Genomic DNA, 21426 nt, shown 5'->3' with positions numbered 1-21426 from the left:
TCACCAGTTATGCACTCGTTCAAGTCTGCAATCGCTTTCTGCAGCTGCGCTTCTGGAATCCCCCGGTACGAGAGGTTCAATGGAATGGTTCGCTAAATTTCCGCCAATTGCGTTAGGCAAAACGGGGTGACATTCACTTCATCAAGATATCAGTTGATCATGAATCAGCTCGGTTAGACAGCTTCAGTACGTCAAGTATTCAGCTCGTTGCTGAAACTTACATCAATAATAGGATACAGTTATGGAATAATAGAAACCTCAGAGTATTTTAATCCTCTTTGATATTGTATATATTTTATATGTTTTGATGATCTAGAATTAATACTAAAAAGTTGCTGAGTGGCAATTTGTTCCATGAGAGGGGTGTGCTGGAATAAGCTAACTGGAGATTAATGGAACAAGCCAAGGAACGTATCAAATAGTGCTGTGGAAGGTTCCATCCAGTACATGGTTGAATGTGAACCCTTAGATTGAGTTGCGTGAATTGACTGCGGGTGTGCAGGTGTGTAGTCAACAAGCAAGCCAAGAGAAAAACGTGAGAAGGTTATGATGTTATGAAATCGAAAAGCAAGTCCAGAGCATAGAAATAGGATGAAGAAAGTGAAATAATGAAGAATAATTTCAGAGAAAAACTATATACGACCACATGAAGAAAGGGTGAAAACCACACTCGTCAAATCGAAAAACTAGCCCCTTAGCCCCACTCCATTATCAGGTGAACCTTATATTTTATGGAGCACTTTCAATTTATTAGCTCCATCCCAAATGTTTCGTTCTCCAAAGTAGAGATTGATAAAATCATCCACACTTCTAAAGTTTTTTTTCAGAATTTTATTCTCATATATAATTCAAAGACTTGTCAGCATTTGTCAGTTTCAGATCAAATCTCTCCCAACTCATGAACTAAATATCGGGACATATAATGGAACTTGACCTTGGAATCAATTTAATGGACCATGACATTAACAACAAACTATGTAACTGATCTGACTTTACTGATAAACTGTTAGTTCTATTTTATGTGCCCCGACTGTTGGACATTTTCTAGAAGGTTGAATCAACCAAGAGAGTAGAATTCATTTCGTGAAGGTTGAAACAAATGTTTCAGGTATTTTGATCGTAATAAAATTTCAATTTTATTGCTAGGAGAATGAGGTATTGATGTCCAACCTTGAAGTACAAGTGCATCATTGCACTGTAATGGCGAGAATATGGAAAGAACGCAGACATTCGCACAGGAGACCTGCTTTGAGTGCGAATCTGTTCTGTGAAGGAAATTCAGTGATCAGTGAAATGCCGGTGCACAGTAAAGTGAATGGCTAACCAGATAAATTCCAAGAAACAACCAAGATTACAAGGCTTTCAACTCTTGGCTAATAGGAAAGTTTGTGCCCAACCAGTTACCAGTTGTTCATGAGATGGCATACTTTTCCAATGTTCCTCACAAGATTCCCGACACAAGAATAACTGGCTACCATTATGCAACATCAACTGAGTGCAACTGAATAGTGTCAGATACAGTTCAATCGTATTCACTAATAATTTCATCAAACCTGGAGTAAATAACCTTGGAACGGTACTACAATTTCCATTCTAATACTCCTCCATACAGGTCTGTCTTTGGAGTATTAGCTCTTCATTTATTCATACTATGCTCTCTATTCATAGTCATTATTCATGTTGAGAAAGTACTCAAACTATACATTATCTTTACTCTCAATTCTGAAAATTAGATTCCTTAATACTATTCAGTGAACTTCTGGCTGTATGGAGACTTTAGGGGTAGTTTAAGAGGTGATAAATTTAATAACATGAATGGAAGATTATGTCTTAATGAGGAATTACGATTGTTTTAAATTTGTTTCTAAATTCAACTAAACTACTTGGAAGATAATTTTAAAATCTAGGAAAAGTTTTCTCAAGGATTATTTCAATACCTAATATACGGAATTTGAAACCATAAGCTGGAAAAATTACTGCTTTGATTGAGAAGCTTCAATAATCCCCACAATTTTAGCAAGTCAAAAATTACTATTGAAATGAAACTCCGCTATAGCTTCATTATTAATAACATGTATTAGGATATAATGTACAGTACCAAAAATATCGCTGGGAAACTATTGGGTTTTCAAATTAAATTCATTATTATGGAAATTCCGATGGTAATAGAAAAAAATGAAAAAAGCTATACTCAAAACACTATCCTCATAGTTCAAAAGTCATAATCATCGGCTCTCATAATCTCCAACTTCTGCATCGTATGACCGAAAACTATTTGCAGCAAATAGAGAATTATTAATATAAATGATTGAAAACTTGATTGGGATAAATAAAAGAATGCAAATTATGCGAATAACTTTCATAATACATCACTCTTCCCTAAACTATGCTGATAAAAAAGCGATATGTTACATGACGTAAGATTTAGCAATTAGTGAAACGTTACAATTTTTTCAAGCTTCTTAAAAAAGGTCAACGTATTTTTCGGATTCTCATTCATCTTCACTTGTATCTCAGTGATTATCAAGCAAAAAAGTCTTTATCCAGTCAGGGTACAAGATAATATAGTTCGCAGATAGTTGTCCAACAAATAAAAAAGAATGGAACGGCAAGAAGACCAACGGTCATTTGCAATGCGAATCTTGTCCGGTTTTGCTGTTGCAAAAAGGTAGAGGCTCGCTATTACAAGGTAACACCCCCCATCCTGAAAGCCCCAAGGATGAATATTCGGGTGTGGGAAGAGGTGTAGAGGTACAAGGACACCAGACAGGACCAACAGGATATTCGCAGAAAAATATTGCGCATAGCAAATTCTGAAGGGGTGTCGAACAGTATTTGGCTAGTTGTTGCAGAGGGTCAAAAAGAAGATTCACCACTTTAGTGTCCTTGCAGATAAGAGGGGTGCATCTCCGTTTCAAGAATTCGCAAGTGCTGAATGCCGAGACTGGAGGCCGGGACGGGGTTGGAGGCAAAGTCGACATATTCGCGCTCCCAGGGAGGGGTGTCGGCTTTTTTGCCAGACCAGTCTGCGAAACAACCCCCTACCCCTATCTGCGAAAATTAAAAATACTCCCCCTCATGGTACCGCCAACAACAGGATCTAAAGGCGCAAAAATCGACTGACCATTTGCAATACCCGCGAACCCCACCTGTCAGATACCAGAAGACGTGCTCGCTGTTTTTTTTTCCGACAATCAAAAGTGCAAAAGGGTTGAAAATTTATCTCTCAACGTGTCCGCCCCACAAACCTTACCCATGTAAAGCAGATACTATTCTGCATAATGGAACATTAAGAAAAAAATCAGCAACCGACGTCTGGACTTGTTTTGCAGAAGTTAGCAATGACGGAAAACGCAACCATAAATCACATACCATTCAGAACAACGATGATCATGGTCTTGGATACTGACCTCCATCAAGAGGGGAAAATAATTGAGAATATAAATAGAAATACAAATCTCTTTGAATTCAAATCACTTGAAAATGGCATTACTGTACGAAACATGTTGTGATAAAATAATTAGAAAGGGTACTGAGATTTGTATTTCTATTTATATTGAAAGTAGCCCTAAAGAAAAAAGACAATAGTTGAGAATGTTTGCATTTGATGGAATAAAAGTGGACTTTTTTGTGAGAATGTAAATTCCAAGTAAAATTTGAAATTTTGGTAACAGCACAAGTGTAACTCCATACACAAATAGAATATGAAATGAATTTCCTTGAGAAGAAAAGTAACGGAAAAACACATCAGTAGACTTAGCTATAACAATAACTTGTACGGTACGTAAAAAGATCGCATAGCCACTGTATTTGTTAGTTTAAACAGTAATAAATAAATTAAGCAGTTCATACAAGTATACAAGAATGGAGAAATTAATGTTTGAAGCAGTGAAGGTTAATCAGATTTATTGCCTCATAAAATTTAGAGAGAAATAATCAATTGGAAACTGAGATGCAATGTTAATATATTTTTAAGGAAAATTTACAGCAGATTATTGTAGAAATCTCTTTCAAACTTTAATTTAAACATCATTACATGGTATTATTAAGATATCTTCTAACATATACATGCTATATATACTATTTAATACAAATTATATATCATAATACATCATTCTCGTATATTTTCCAAATACAGATAGAACTCTACATTATTTTGTAGCTTGAACATCATGTATTTTTGTGACAGCCCGAAAAAATTATTATCTGATTAAACGCTTTCCTACTGTCCACAAATTGACAAGATTTTCAAAATCATAAAGATACAGTTTGAAGCGGAGAATTTTAATTGGAAATTAGGAGGTGGATAGCATCAGCTCGCGCCTGGCATTTCGTGCCATTGGCCTCGAATAGAGTTTAAAATTAGCAGAGCTGCCGTCTGATTGATAGAGAGAGCTTTATCGTTATGTAACAGTGACTCTCGCACCGAAAAGCTAATGTGATGTGAATAGCTTTGTAACGGCCATTCACTACTATTTTAAAGGTTAATTAGCTCAATTTCTTAGCTGTCCAACAAACAGAATTATTAGTTTTAATAGCTACGTTGTATTTAGTGATATGCAACAATTACAACTCTTACAAGGGGAATGGCATGGTGTCCTATACGACAATATCATATTTATCATATTTAACGTTATTTTGTCCTATACGACAATATCATATTTGTTGAAAACCAGGGAAGTCATTATCCTCATCCCACATTCTAATGTAATGTTCCAAGATTAATATTGTGAAATATTGTTGTTTCACAGGACACCCTTTTTTAGGATGGCGGGCTTTGAGGGCCCAACCAGCCCTTTTTCTATTCGACCACTTCTAACAAGAGAGACAGGAAACAAATAGTTACATTGAATTAAGGCTAGAACATAGTCATTTTTCCACTTCGAAGTTATTATTGTTAACAAATAAATTTAATAAATAATTATGCTTATTATTGAACAATAATTAATAAAAAGTCTATGTGAAATTGTGTACATCATATTACTCATGACCATAGCGAACGCACACAACAGCACACAGACGTATGTATGCAGAGAGACGGAGAAAAAATCCGTCCCCAGGTGTTCGAATGTTGCAAAGCACATCGTCAATGTCTGTCTGCATAGTTCACGTCTGCGTGCAGACGTTTGATTTTTCCTCCGTCTGTCTGCATCATGATGATGATGAGAAAGCCTTTTGAGTTTTTGAATTTACTAATAAACCTAGATCTTGTGGTGCCTCGGTTATAATGATGAAAAAGCCTTTCAAGTTTTTTGAATTTACTAATAGCCCTACTAGATCTTATGGTGCCTAGGTTATGATGATGAGGAAGCCTTTTGAGTTTTTGAATTTACTAAATAAACCTAGATCTTGTGGTGCCTTGGTTATGATGATGAAAAAGCATTTCAAGTTTTTTGAATTTACTAATAAAACTAGATCTTATGGTGCCTAGGTTATGATGATGAGAAAGCATTTTGAGTTTTTGAATTTACTAATGAACCTTGATCTTGTGGTGCCTAGGTTATGATGATGGGAAAACCTTCCAAGAATTTACTAATAAACCAAGATCTTGTGGTGCCTAGGTTATGATGATGAGAAAACCCAAGTAATATTGCACTTAGTTCTTGACAATTGTCAAATAGAATATATTCTTATTAATCTATCAAATCATCATCATTAATTGAATTTGAAGACCCAATTTAATGAAATTAGAAGCAAACAATCCTTTGGGAGAATCGAAAAGTTTTTGATTTTCAGATAATTACCATGAGGAAATAGTATAGACAGAGAATGCATAGTTTTTCAATTCTAATACGATGTTCAACAATTCCTTATTTTGTGTGATCGATGACACTTATCAAGCTGAGAATAGTTTTTATGGTTTACTCAGATCAATGAACAGAAATACTTAATTTCAATTATGTAAGATTAGGCGTATTTGACAGGCGCGATTCACGTCCAAATGAGTGATTAAATATTTGTTGATGACTTTGAAGTAAGGTTGTTGAACCGTATGAGAAATTGTACTTTAGCAGAGTAGAAACAAATATACAAATCGCTTATCACTGCCATTTTTGACACCATCACTATCTCTAATGGAGGATTACATTTTTGGAGGCTGTTATGTCATGATGAGTATTCGCTACTTCATAGATTCTCTCAAAGAAGCACGAAAAAACTTGATTCAATGCACAAGATTCAACTTTTATATCAGTTTTCTTTATAAAGATTTTTTACACGAATGAATTCGGGAAAAGTAGTGGAGGTCACAATGTCTAGAATGAAAATAATGTGAGATATTCAGTACAATGAACCCAGAACTAAGATATTGAGAGATGAGATAGATACTTGTAGATTGCAGAGGGTGATGCACACATGAGCTCCAGACTTGTGCCTGGGTAATAGGACGGATGATCATGATTGAGAGAGATACTTCATACTGATTTACATACTAGACCGATAATGAAACTTCAGCCAAAATTCTAATGAATTGATGAATAAGCACTGTTTCTCAGCATGATAAGAAGGAAAAATTCAATAAAATGTAGAAGTTCGACAACTCAACTTAACTGCCGTACTTCAAATAGTTATTAAGCCCAATTTAAGATGATATGCACAATATTGATGAGTCAAAAGGCAAATGACATCTGTTTTATTGTCGCCAAATGTGAAGCAATTCATCCAATTACTAATTAGGTACATATTTCCTACATACTGTAGTGGGCTGATATTAAATACAGGGTAATTGTAATTACCCAACTTGAATATCAAATAATATTAGTTTCTCATTATCTATAAGGAATGGAATAGTCCAAGATAATTCTTATAAACATTAAATATCACGTTGAAGATCATTAGCTTGATTCTTGGTGCAATCAATATTCATCCAAGATATTGAAGCGAACAAAAACTGATGAAATTTAAAAAAGAATATATATTTCAAATAACATGAAGTAATTTAAGTAGAGGATGAATAATCTGAAAAGTTAGTAGAAGGAGATTGAACATAATGTTTTTGACCAGTATAGCGCAACACAATAATTATTTATACAGAATCTAAGTTGTCGCTGTGGGCCTGTGAGAGGGGCGGAGGGTGAGGTACGATTACATCTTTCAAGGTCAGATCTACCGTTCCTCCATGTCTCTCAAGAAGCAAGAACACATCCACCGTTCCACTTTGTAGATCTAGTAGAGTAGGACTAATCTAGCATTCCAGGCCCTTATGTTCATCATAAAGGTGAAAAAATTGAAAATAAAATTAAAAATCGATCTAGTGTAATCACCAATAGAAGTTTTTCATTCCAGTCCCTTCAAACCTGACCGAATGACAACATAACCTTTTTGAGGGAAATTGATTTTGATTGTTAATACAGTACATCAAATACAAACAAGAATTTACTTCCATTGTTTGTGACAAACTTGATAATAGCACAAGATTTAATAACAAAGCTTCATTATACACAAGCGCCGTCGATAGTATACGGTGTTATAACTTAGTTTCAAACAATAATAGCATACATTCCACTACATGACAATGATAATTGATACAATACGAACTTCTTGTAGATTTGGAGAAGATGATTTTAAACTTGATAGATTAGAAGGATAATATTCATGGATGATTAATGTCAGATATAACACAAGGACAGTATGTTTGTATATTTTGACATTGTCGAGCAAACATATAGAATGAATAAATATAGAAATTTTGGTACCCTTTATAAAATCATTTAGTCAAGACATGTTTCGGCTATATAATATCATTATCAAGAATATTGAATTTTAAAGAATCACATGAATTGTTAACTCACATTTGATTAGAAGTGTAGAAAACGAGTCAATCAATCAAACCGCAAGATGAGCTCCAAGGAAGCTGACAATGATGATTACAATTGTTATTCCAGTAGAACAAAAAACACTTCAGGTAGATGCAATTAATAACACACAACTGTCAATCACACTTGGTTCAAAGCACTTGGGGAGGATTAGGCCTACCAGGACACCTAGTCCGAAGGTTTTAGGAGACACCAGCAATACACTTTCCGTACGTGATAATCCATTGTGATCCGAGTCAAATGAGTTACTGATTGTCACTAGATTATTGCGTTGTTTAGTGGCCGAAAAAAGTGAATATGAGTTTGATGACAGCGCTCGAAATGACAACAGGGAACACTGAGGGTGATGATTGTATTGTATTGGTGGGAGGGCGCGCTTCAAACAGACAACAAACCACACGACCAACCAGAACCAACCGGCCACGGAATCGGAAGGCAAAGCAAAGCAAGCAGGCTATGCTGGACAGAACCAGACAAAGGCACTAAAACCGGGACAGGTGAGCCAACTCAACGCTTCCGCCTACCCACAGACCTGGATCGTTGCGTATCAAGATACGCCATGCAGCAAGCCACACATGTTGCCCAACACTAGCTATAGTGCGGTCCACGTTATAATGACAGTATTTGATCAACTTTGGTTTTGCTATCCTAGTTTATCATTCGACAAAGCCGGTGATACTATCCTTTTCTAGGTCCACAACGATGCCAATTATGTTTTTGACAGTGTAGAAATATAATTAATTAATGCAGAGAATCGGTATCGCTATTCTTCTATCTTTATCCACTGCCATTATAACGTGGACCACACTATAGATCACCCTTGCACAGTGCGAAGCTCCGTTTGCTTGCTTTCAAAAGAATCTCTTTTCAAGTGATTGAAAATGATGGGATAACGGGAGAGGGAATGAGAATTTCGCGAGACCAATGTTGCAGGCATGAAGGGCATAGACAAATTAACAAAAAATTCTGGTCTTTTCTCAAAAACTCACACCTAAATTGCAACATGTAAGGAAATATTCTAAAACTTGACACATGACATGTAAAGTGCTAGAAATAGAGGCACACGCAAGTGGCAATAAATATGTATGTATGCATTCTTAGATACAATATCATTCTAAACTCAAACTGAACAGCTCTGAACTCATAATGATATGAATTGGAAAAAGCCACCAACTACAAAGAAAATATATTTTGCCATCAAGTATGGGGTCTCTACCTGCAAGGTGATTGACAGCAAACAATAAATAGTTTGTTCTTTCGACAGGTTTACACGCTACTGTCACTGTAAGAAAACCATTCATAGGCTCATTTTTAGGATCGTCCTGAGTAATGAGTAATATACTAATTTTAAAATCTAAATAGATACATATATAGTGTATATTGAATAGGATAATATTTATATATGGGAGAATATGCCTGCACTGAATTGCTAATTCTATGTTATCAACGCCTTTGTGTTGAACAATGTCCAACCACCTGTTGGAGACACCTGATTCCACCTGCGAAGGGCCATCCTTTCTTATGTCGGAACCCTTTAGTCCCAAACGTTGTTGGCCCGAACATGTTTTGGTACCAAAGTTCCTCGCAACAATACAGGCTTGTGAATCATGATAAATGGATAGAAGCATACGGTAATGAGCGTGTGTAAAGGGAGCCAGAGAGTTTTCTTCATCAACACTGACGTTTCCAACACTGGTTATGTGGAAGAAGCAATAACATCGTTTAGATTTAGATAATTGTTCAGTAACTGAGATAAACATTCAGAAGACCATCATTGAGACTTTCAAATTGATAATTATTATTAAACGAGAATCAAAATTGAATGCTGTGAATCACCCTGAAGACTTCTGCTACTGCAAATATTGACAAGAGGGTAAACAGCTAGATGGAAATTCGATGAGCGCTACTATTCAAAAATTAATATCAGGGAACCGAGCTTAGCTCGTTATTTTATTTATTGATAAACAGAACACAATTCTCTAAAATGATTGTGTTTATATTCTACAGCTGGCTATACGTCAGCATATAAATTTCGGGGATGCGATATTTTGATTTTCCACAGACTCAATCACTTTTTACTTTCCACAGACGACGAAAGTCTCAGCTGTTTCAGCCAAGGATGAATTATCCTTTTAATGTGGTTCATCGAGTTTTCTCAAGGATCAGACCTAGTGCAATCGAATTTTTATATCATAAACCTACTATGTTCCAAATTTCATGAAAATCGTTAGAGCCGTTTTCGAGATCCGTTGGACATAAATAACTAAATATAAATAACCAAATATAAAAACACAGAAATTGCTCGCTTAATATAATAGCTATAATTTGTCAGCCCGGGAAACTTTCAAATTCACAACTCCAGATCGAAATCAAATTCCATTCTTCAACAATTTTTGAATTATGAAAGTTTTTGTTAAGATTCAACAAGTTATATTAATATTAATCAATCATTTTCAACAGCAATAACTTGCTCCAGTGAGAGGCTGCGCATGTTACACTAGAACAGGGTTGACTTTCTGTATCATACGGTGAGCAGTCTATCTGTAGGCGATAATCGGAATTCCTCCAGCACAATGAAAAACTCGGTGGGGGAACGGTGTGACGGTTCGTAGAAGCCGGTGAGTTGAACGGCTGGAGGAGTGGAGGACTGGAGCTAGGTGATCGGACAGAGGACTTGGGGGGAGAATGAGGAGAAGAGGATTAACGGAGGAAAAAACTCAACAAAAAGTCAGTCTTGCTGAACATCGCCACCCCCCTCATGATACACAACCTTAGTCACGTTGCAGACGCATGATACACAACATTCTATTGTATCATATGACAAAAATTATGTTTGTTTCAATTTATTATCCTGGAATTCTAGCTTATTTAGTAGGCCCACATTGAGAAAATGCATCTTATGTAGTTGGAGAGGGGAACAGAATATTATTTTACATTCGGCAAGACCATAAATGAACGTTATACAAAAACGTGAAGAAGTATTGTACTACGACAAGAGACTATTAATCCATCTCAATAGATGAGATCCTTCTTGCTGGAGAACGAAATACAAGGTCATTTACTCAAGGTCATAATGTATTTTTGGAACGTATCATTTAGTAACTGAATTACAGGCAAGGTTTATTACTGCCTGTGGGTGTGTTATTACTACACATCATACATCATGGGACAGAAAAAAAGATGGATGGTAATTCATATCGAGTCAAAATGAAAAATAAAAGTAAGAGACAAATTGATCAAGAAAAATACAAGGAGCTGTATCCGAATAGTAATAATATATACTATCCTTGGTAGTCTATGTACTACCATATCATACTAGGAATGTTAAGCTTTGAATTAAAATGGGTAATTTGTTAATTAGTTGCAATCGGATAATTCATCTTTGAAAATGAATGATCTAAATATCTCTTCGATTGGGATAGAGTAGATGAGCATTCCCTTGGATGGATAATTGGATTAGAACAATGCAGAGAGTATAAAAGGTAAGCAAGTTTTCTATAAATAAGGACGAATCTCTCCTAAACTTTCGGATCTCCCTGATAGGACGAAACAGATTCTCACTTTCTCACTTCAAAATCCAGATTGAAATAATGAAACTTAATCTGCTGTGACACTTACATTCAATTACAGAACGTAGGTTAATTCGAGAGACTTCTAATCAATCAACTGCTAAATGTCATATTCATTGAGATGGAATTAAAGCATGATTGGTAGAACAACATGAGGGAAGAGCGACTTCCATTAGCAAATCAAGCGTTGAATGGGCCATGAAGAGCTAATTAATTAATGTATGGCGCGAATATAATTACAGTATCAACATTGGTGTGTTTATCAATGGACGAGTGGTTTCATGAATACCTGATGTATCCCAACAATATGTTTACAATTCCACGGTCTGAAATTAACAACGTAATTAAATATTGTCGATTCTACGGGCTGCGTACAGTTACATGTGTATGAATTAAAGCGTTGTAATGTTTTCCCAGGAATGAGACCTAGTGCAATCGAATTTTTATACCATAAACCTACTATGTTCCAAATTTCGTGAAAATCGTTAGAGCCGTTTTCGAGATCTGTTGGACATACATAACCATAGTATAACCATATACAGAGATTGCTCGCTTAAGGCTGTGCAAAGGCTAAAAATAAACTTTTTACTGGTGATATTTTTCAAAGTTTTTCTATTTGTATACTATCAAGCTATCAAAATGAAGAAGTTTTCTCAGGAAAACATTTTTTTCCGATCATTACTTTTTGAGATATGAGCGCCTGAAGTTTAAATTTTTGGGACAGAACAATTCAAATTCGGTAAGAGATGAATCCATGAGATTTAGAGGATAGATTCTTCATGGTATTGTTGATATAGTAGAACAAAAATTTCCTAAAAATATCAATTTTTGAGAAAGTTATTCAATTTACTAAAAATGACCAAAAATAACTTTTAGTTGAGTTATTTTTGGTAGTTTCAGAAAATTTTTATTTTACTATATCAACAATACCATGAAGAATCTATCCTCTAAATCTCATGGATTTATCTCTTACCGAGTTTGAATTGTTCTGTCCCAAATATTTAAACTTTAGGCGCTCTTATCCCGAAAAGTAATGATCGAAAAAAATGTTTTCCTGAAAAAACTTTTTTATTTTGATAGCTTGATAGTATACAAATCGAAAAACTTTGAAAAATATCACCAGTAAAAAGTTTATTTTTAGCCTTTGCACAGCCTTAATAGGATTAGTTTTTGAAACTAGACAAGCTGGTGGTGCTATGTCGGGGTATAGGCCTATCGCCGCCTACAGAAGACTGGTCTCAACCTTTGTTTTGATAACAAAAGAAATTTGTATCAAATTTGACCGGAACTTTTTGTTTAATATTGTAAAAATTAGTTCGGCGCGTCATAACAAAGTGCAGTCAATGTCAAGGCCATCACGGAAATGATAACGTGAACTAGTTCTAGTATTAATTGTCTTCCGTGTTCTCATTTTCTGTGTCATAAGTCTGGTCATTAGGTTTCTTTGTTCACCCACTTTACAAAGCTACTCAAATTCTATACACTAATAGGTAAAATAATCACGGGAAATGTACAAAAATCGAATTAACTGTGTGCTAGATTATTTAGTAGATGATGGAATGAGATGTTTCTGTTGTGAAATACAGTATAAGGAAATTGAATTGGCTAAGAAATTCAACTTTAAAGTACTTCTCTTTATGTAGATTAATATTCAAATCAAATCAATTTATCTTCCACATTGCATCACAACAATATGCAAAATTACATGAATTGATTAGTAATACAAATTAAATTCAAATAGAAAATGTTATAATATTCAAAATGTTAGTAGCCTATACAGATGACGTGGAATGGTATGGTATGGTATTATATTAACTAACTCATGCGTTTATTTTTTATTCCTCTCATCATTTTGGAATACATTTGGCTGAATCGTGCTCGAGACCAGTGCCAATAAAATCGAACGTACTAATTACTGAAAAAATTGCAACAGGGAAATACTTTTTGATGATCCTCAAGAAATTCAAAGTTTAAAAAAAACCAACCCTCCGAGTTCAATCTATTAGTCAGTCAGATTAGTCGCTTCTTTCCTGGATCTTCAATTCTATCATACTTGGAATTCTGTTGTGTACAAACAAGTGAAGGGGTGACACCCTCTTAGTACCTGTAATCTGGGGGTGGTAAGAAAGCCTTCCTAGTTCTTACACCGCCACCCCGAAGCCCTATACTATAAAGCCCAATGAAATGCAGTAATAAAATTACAAAATATATGTAAAAAAATACATGAAGATGAGAAGCTTGAAATTCCCATCTTTGGTTCAAAGCCCTGATTGGAATTGGATTACATGCCATGTATATGATATTATCAATAATTAATTAGATAGATGTTTTATTTTTATACGTTAAAACATTAGGCTACAAGTGTTTTAGGCGAAGTTGAGGCAATTAGAGACCCTTCTTCCACTTAATGATAACAGCATAATAATAACAAATCCACGTTAATTACGTTGTTATTATCAAACGTAACCCAAAGTTTACAGTTGTACTATCTCTTACGAGAATATAAGTACTGGATTATTCACCTTCAGCTTCTACTAAATGCAATTTTTTCTTGCTCTTTCACCGTTCACCCTCCTTTCTCCTATTCTTGTATTTTCATATCTCCCTCACCTTTTAATATCCAATCATTTACATACTTTGGTCAATTGCTACTTCTTTTCTTTTAATTGCAACCTCTTTTATTCGACTCATAATTTTCCTGGTTCCTCCTGTCTCGAAAGAAAACCTTTTTAGATATTCTCATCATAAACCATATCATATACTATTAAACGAGCAACTTCTGTTTATATGTTTAGATGTTTGAATTTCACCGGATCTCGAAAACGGCTCTAACGATTCTCACGAAATTCAGAACATAGTAGGTTTATAATATAAAGATTCAATTGCCCTGGGTTTCATCCCTGGGAAAACTCGCTCAAGGACATTAAAAGCATAATATTATTATTCATCCTTGGAAAAACAGCTGATAATAATTATTTCGTCGTCTGTTGGTGATGGAAGTGAGTGAGCGAGTTCATGTGTGTGGGACTGTCAAAATTATGACTCAGCTGTTGAACTTTCGTAATCATTCAATCAGGTACTTAGTACCGGTTGCAAAAAAGCCGGGCTATTTTCAATCCTGATTAATTCCAGAGGTGCGTAAAAAAATACGCGCTGCGAACATGAGCAATTCACTTTTAATCAGCTGATAATATCTGTATTTTTACAGAAACGGTAAGATACAGATATAAAAAGCTTAGCATCAGCTGAATAAAAGTGAAATGCTCATGTTTGCGGCGTGTAAATCTGTACGCACCTCAGTAGATCCATCTTTTTGAAATGGTCTTCTCTGATTTGGTTCACGTGAAGCTAATCCGGATTGAAATTTAACCGGCTTTTGTGCAACTGGGCCTTTGTGAGGGAAATTTTTGCATTCCTCTGGGAATTAATCTCAATTTACTGTGATTAGATAGAACATTTCTGTATGAATGTTATTATAATTTCTTCTTTCGTAGTAAATTTTTTATGCTTTTGTACTTCAGAGCTAAGCTCGGTCCCCGATATTTTTTATGGAGAATCTATTTGAAAGAGAGAAAACAGAGAGAAAGAGAATTAGAAACCATTTTGGACACACATTTTTCCTGGTCCCTACTTCCCCTCTTAGAAAAAAAGCCAGGATACATGAGAAACAAAATTTTCCAAAAAAATCTCCCGAGGAGTCTTAACCTCTTGAGCGGCCCATTGGCTCTCCATTCAGAACAAAGAACATGTGGCAAAAGTAGAGCCTCGGATATAATTAATTTGGCTGGATGTGAAATTCTCACAGCATCAGCTTGTACTGAGTGCTGAGTGCTGAGTGCTGAGACTGAGAACGTGTTTACCAGTCCCGTTAGCATGCTCGACTTGTATCGGACCGCCCCAGTGCAGCTGCCTTCTGCTGTACATTTATGCTGCAGTAATCCTTGATCTAGTTATACCGCAATATTCTACCACAGAGTGGAGACTGCCAATCGACACTGGCTCAGACTGTTCAAGTGCTCAACCCATTACCCAGTGCTACCAACATTAGACATTAGACAGGCTAGCAAATTGAAACTGGATAACTTCACATTTCATGGAAAAGTGATAATCTGCGACAAAGAAGTAGATGAAATTATAGATTAATAATAGATTGATCTTTCATCTCTGAACACGGTTTAAGAAAAAAGACAATGGCCGATATGAATAAAACCAGAGCAAATGCTCATGAGCAAGAGCATGGAGCATAAGGTTTTGCTCATGAGCAAAAGGTAGAAGCAAAAGCATTTGCTCATTTTTATATGAATAAGCTTTACCTTATACTCTTACCTTATGCTCCTGAGCTCTGGAGCAAATGCTCACGTATTTTAAAGATTTTTCTTCAGCTGATTCGCTTTTGTTTTTATAGCTCACGGAAGCGCTAAATATACAAATAGGGGGCATCGCTTGTGTTTGCGTCGTCTGCTCTGTTTTCTATCTATGAATAGAGTTTTAGGTTAGTTGAGTTTAGAATTTTCAAATAATAGTGTGAAAAAATGTCATCTCTATTATAATCTTTTTGGTTGTGATCGTATCTGGTATGGTTTCCTCTTCCTCATACGAATTAGTTGAGCCATTTTACTATGAGCAGAAGGTGATCCAGACTAGACTCACCTTTTTTGAAGCATTTGCTTCAAAAGTTGAGCAAATGCTCTAGTTTATTCATACAATTTTGAGTATAACCTTTTACTTTTGAGCAAATGCTCAAACTATTTTTTTGATGAGCATGAGCAAAAGGTTTTGCTCACGTTTATTCATAGAAAATGAAGCAAATGCTCCATATTTTAAAAGTATAAGCAAATGCTCAACTTTATTCATATGGCCCATTATCTCTGTTGTATTAACTAGAGTAATAGACTTCACATACTGGATAATCGCGTCAATGATTGGAATTGTTCAAGGAATTCTTATAACGAGCTTACAAGAGACTCTCTTTTCTCTTGGTTTGTGAATAAGTTGTTTGTTTAAAAACAGTTCACCTGGAGTAGTTTCATGTGTAAGCCTGCTATGGTTGAAATGTTATGATTGTTATGTGGATGATAAGTCATATTCCCTAATCGTACTTGGATAAAATTATAGATTATATTGAATTGAATAATTTAATTATTTATTGAGGGCTGAGTTGGGATTGTAGGTCCTCTCTGCCACACAGCCACCCCACCTAAATCGACCCTATTGAAGGTTCAGAGCAATGAAGATTTTTTGGCCATCCTAGCTTTATTTCCTTTTCCCTTAAGCTACTTTTAGATGAAAAAAATTGTATTGAACAATAAATTACTTTCAACCAAGCAATGAAGATTTTATGACTATCCTAACTTTATTTCCTTTTCCCTATGCTCTTTTTTTAGATAAAAAATATTGTACTGAGCAATTACTTTCAACCAATGTCTCCGTAATGTAGGGAGCCTAACCCCTTCTGTAAGCAAAACGAATAGTAATGTCATAAGGTGTAACCCTGTCTGGGCGTCACCTTTTACAGCATCTCATTAACCTTTTATCTCTAATCGCATAAGATGAGTCTAGGTATCATGTGAGAGGGTGCGTGAGGAAGAAAATAATTTGGTCATCGTATTCATTCATTTATTAATTTGTATTCTTGTTCTGGTTCTTCTCCTTTGTTTTTGTTTCAGTAATTTGTAACTTGTCTGTTTATTGCATTTGGATATTCCAAAGCATCATTTCCATGGTCATTGCAAAACCTTTTAATAATAATAATAATACTGAGGGTGATGTCCCCCACATAAGCTCTTAGGCTTGTGTGTGGGTAATGAGTGAGAGGGATGATGATGAGAAATGGCGACTACTTTTTAGGTAATCGGCACCGACGGCTTATCGTCTCCTCCGAAAGACGGGATTGCCTGATACCTTTTTACTGATCATATTTATAGGAAGTCACGTCTGAACCTGGCTTCAAGTTCTCAATAATGATAGTTTGAATGAGTCAACATCATGCAAGAACTTTACTTCTCTTCGAAATGTTCTAGGGCCTATGCGTTCAAACCAATAACACAGAGTTACAGCCTTGATGCAACATCGTTTTCAGAGGATTTTTCAAATGTTGGATGGAAACTGAGGAATGGTATACACCAAATGATTCCACTTGTATGAAGATCGATGTATCATTGTCATATATCATTAGAAAGGAACTCGTCAAATGTTTGCTGAAGATGATGCCAATGTACGCCCTATTCCTATGAAGGTGATGGGAAGGACGATGATAAGAAATATATCAATAAATTTCTAGTTCTAGGTAGGAGGAAATCAGAACGGAGGAATCAAAATCCTAGCTGGGCCGAATCAGGCTGAAAAATACGAGTATTATCAGACTCGGAGAGAAAAAATCTGTTGAAGTAGCAGAAAGATTTCAGGAGAAAATTATCAGGGGAGTTCTTGATAATTGAAACACAGTATGAGTTGGGTTGTATATGCACATGCACTCATAGGTCAATACAAAAATTAGAAACATTCTAAGAGTGAATAACTTGTTTGGCCTATGTAGCCGGGAGACATTGCTGTGTCCGGCCTGCAAAATCTGAGCTTCAAATTGAGAGTTCAAAATCCACTCATTGCCTGTCTTATTAGGACAGGCACAATAAGAAGAAGATGAGTTGGTCAACTTTCTAAATAACTGAATTGGAATTATAAATATAGCACGATACAATATTACTCAACACGGATACACTTGGATACAATGGAAGAATTACTACAAAATGAGAGCGATGATAAGACTTTCCTTGTTGAAAGTAAAATTAACAGAGCTCGGACAAAGAACACCATACGGCTATTAGTGAATTGGGCCATGCTCATTTACACTCATTTAGTACAGAAAGAATACATAGATAAATAATAACGTTGCTAATAACTAGGACTGCCAGTTAACTGCACCTAAGGCTATTATTTATGTTAACGGATTTAAAGCATTGATTTATCTCTATTTTCACATTATTCATTTATTTTCGACCATGATCAACTAATGATTCATTCTTGCACAATTACTAAAGCCCCTATAAACATAAAAAGGAAATTTATAGAGAATAAATAGAAACTGGATTGAAAAGGATAGGAAATTGAATAGAGATATCATCAGATCTCATAATTATTGAACAAAACTGGTTGATGAGTAATATTCTTTAAAATGCACAACCACAGAGTATAGAATGTAATAATTCTATGCATTTCCATCCTATTATAATCTCTGAACACGATTCGAATAATTATTGATATCATTGAACTGTTCATAATAATTTGCGTTTAATTTAAGCACATTGCATTTATAATTTGAGCACAAAATTTCTATAATTGCATTGATTATAGTTAATCGACTGTCTTCAACTATCATGTGTCATGACAATTTTCATTCAGACAATTATTCTCAAAAACTGAATATCAGACGAATTAAGCAGTTGATCAGGATACATCTCACAGCTAGTAGAATTATTAAATAATGGATGATGTATTGATATTGAGTTGCTGCCATATAACATATTGATGCCAAGGAATAGGGCCGATCTAGAAGACATCCTTAGTTAGACTATTTTTATAATGTTCTTTCATTCAAGTGAAACTGTGTACTGTATATTATTCTGATGGAAGATGGAACGAAACTTACCTATTAATTGTTCTCTTCAAATTTAGGAAAATGTCACCACAGCCAAAGGAAATAGGGAAATCTGAAAATGAAAAATATTTCATGTTTAAATGCAAATTAATTTATTCATAAATAGAGGTTTTAAACTAAGATTGATAAGCATTGAGAAGATAACAGTTCTAAAAAAGGATTTTGTGACGGTTATTTGTTCTACGAAAACCTAGCTTGCAAGCTCTGTTATAGTATTCCGCTTTCATTGGGAATTCGAAAACTTCAATTTGGAATATTAGACATTGGATTTTTCTGGCTTTGTAATATGCAAAGAAGGCAGTTTGTTCATCTGACGATTTATTTATTCGTGGACCGAATCACAAATCATATAAATATGATTAGGAAGGAACAACAGGCTTGGACTGTATGAGGCTTGATCTTGAATAATCATTTCTATGGTCAATACGAAATCTCTTGTCTGATACCTTTTGACTGATCATATAGGAGGTCACGTCTGGACTTGGCATCAGCCTAGTATAATCCACCATCACCAAATCACTTTATATGGATTTCCATATAATCACCTCACTCAAATCCAATACCCACATACTATTCTTTGATCAGGGAATTTGCCAAGAAACACTACGAGTTTGATTCGTGATGGTTTTCCACATTTTAGGAACAGTATCGTACAAATTACCACTTCTATCAACAACACTACCAACTCTTTTCTACCAGTGGTTCATTGATCCTGTCCTCGAGAAGGTTATATGTTGACAAATAATATCGTTCTGAATAATTCACATCAATTTCGATGACAAGATATTCAACAGTTGCTGCATGTAACGCAGTTACGGAGACGGACTTCACCTTGACAAGCCGTGAAGTTCATTAATCTCAATGTAAACATGAATGTCATCACGCTATCTAACTACGTTCTTCACCATGACTCGTTGTTTTCATCTTCTATATGAGGCAAGTGTGAAGATGTCATTGTTGAGTAGATAATTGGTAGTCAATAAGCAGGTTGATATCATTTGAACACACTGATATTTTCTTTCCAAGTAAATCTCTGATGTTTCAAACAGAACTCAAATGGGTATTCTGAGCTCAATCACTATCTCGATACAAGATAATGAATATTGATTATTATTAAACGAAAATCTCAATTAAATGTTGTGAATCATCACGAAGACTTCTGCTACTGCAAATATTGGCAACAGGGTAAACAGCTAGATGGAGATTCGACGAGCGCTACTATTCAAAAATTATTTGTCAGCCCGGGAAACTTTCAAATTCACAACAACAGATCGAAATCAAATTCCATTCTTCAATTTTTGAATTATGAAAGTTTTTGTTACGATTAAACAAGTTACATTAATTAATCAATCATTTTTAACAGCAATAAAAATAATTTGTATATATACAAATTAATACCCGGGAATCCCAGGCTGACAAATAATTTGTGTATAGTAGCGCTCATCGAATTTCCATCTAGCTGTTGTCAATATTTGCAGTAGCAGAACTCTTCGGGGTGGTTTACAGCATTTAATTGGGATTTTCGTTCAATAATAATTATTCATTAATTAGCATTTGAACAAATGCAACTTCCAATTTATTTCCATCTGAAGACAATAATTTATTATGGCGATATCAAATAAAGGAAATTTTCAATGAATCCCTTACTTTGAGTTTAAGGCCTTGTTGTCTCAAGACAACAGCATCAATTGCGAAAGAAATTTCAAGTAAAATGTAATAAATCTTCAGGATGGAAATTTGGATTTTCGTTTAATAATAATAAATCTTCATCATGGGAAACCCCCTAAAACCGGGAACCCAAAATGAATATCATTAAACGAATGTCATTAAACACACTGTGCTGACCTTCTTCGTAGCCCAAGATTTGATTTCGAGCCCCTCCATTAAGAATCTCAAGGAAGCAGTTATAAAAATAATAGAGTTATATTACGAATTTGGTCATGAAATTCGGTTTTCAGTGAACCTATTCTGGATAATGACGAAGTAGTGTGTGGTATTATAACCTCAATCTTTGAACAAATTAACTTTTTATCAAAATTTTCGGAGAGAAATAGTACAGGCTCAGCCTATTGAGAACATAACATAGTTCGATTAGTAAGAAAGTTTTAATATAGGGTTACCTACAAAATAACATCTTGAACTTGTACAGTATTTTACAGTGAATAATTGAAAACATCCAAAATGTACGGTGCCGTACGCACTCAATAATAGTCAACAATAGTAATAAAGATGAGTAAACATGACATGTTGAGTCCAACGTATGATAATTTATTATTTGTTCTCTCCAAACAACTCTTATGAAAACACACTTTTCTCTTTGTAATAATAATATTTTGGTCAACTCTTTGGTTCCAGATTAAACTCAATCGTTATCATCACTGAGTTCATG

At 35.0% G+C, this 21426-nt stretch overlaps 1 protein-coding gene across 2 annotated transcripts in view; it reads right to left on the bottom strand.

The window, feature by feature from the left end:
• The window catches only part of LOC111046457 (nuclear hormone receptor FTZ-F1 beta), a 90147-nt gene extending 71079 nt beyond the window's left edge, over nucleotides 1-19068 (bottom strand). Inside the window, exon 1 of one of the 2 annotated variants that reach the window (XM_039433057.1) lies at nucleotides 19029-19068. The gene's annotated coding sequence lies outside the window, so the exon portion shown is untranslated. Of the gene's footprint in view, nucleotides 1-7790; nucleotides 8292-19028 lie in introns of those variants that run through there. The other variant, XM_039433056.1, reaches the window with a different exon arrangement.
• Between the last annotated feature and the right edge of the window lie 2358 nt (nucleotides 19069-21426).

This window comes from Nilaparvata lugens, chromosome 7 (assembly GCF_014356525.2).
Source record: "Nilaparvata lugens isolate BPH chromosome 7, ASM1435652v1, whole genome shotgun sequence".
Classification (NCBI taxonomy): Eukaryota; Metazoa; Arthropoda; class Insecta; order Hemiptera; family Delphacidae; genus Nilaparvata; species Nilaparvata lugens.
Note: the sequence above shows the minus strand (reverse complement) of the source record. Positions and strands in the feature narration are given on the sequence as shown.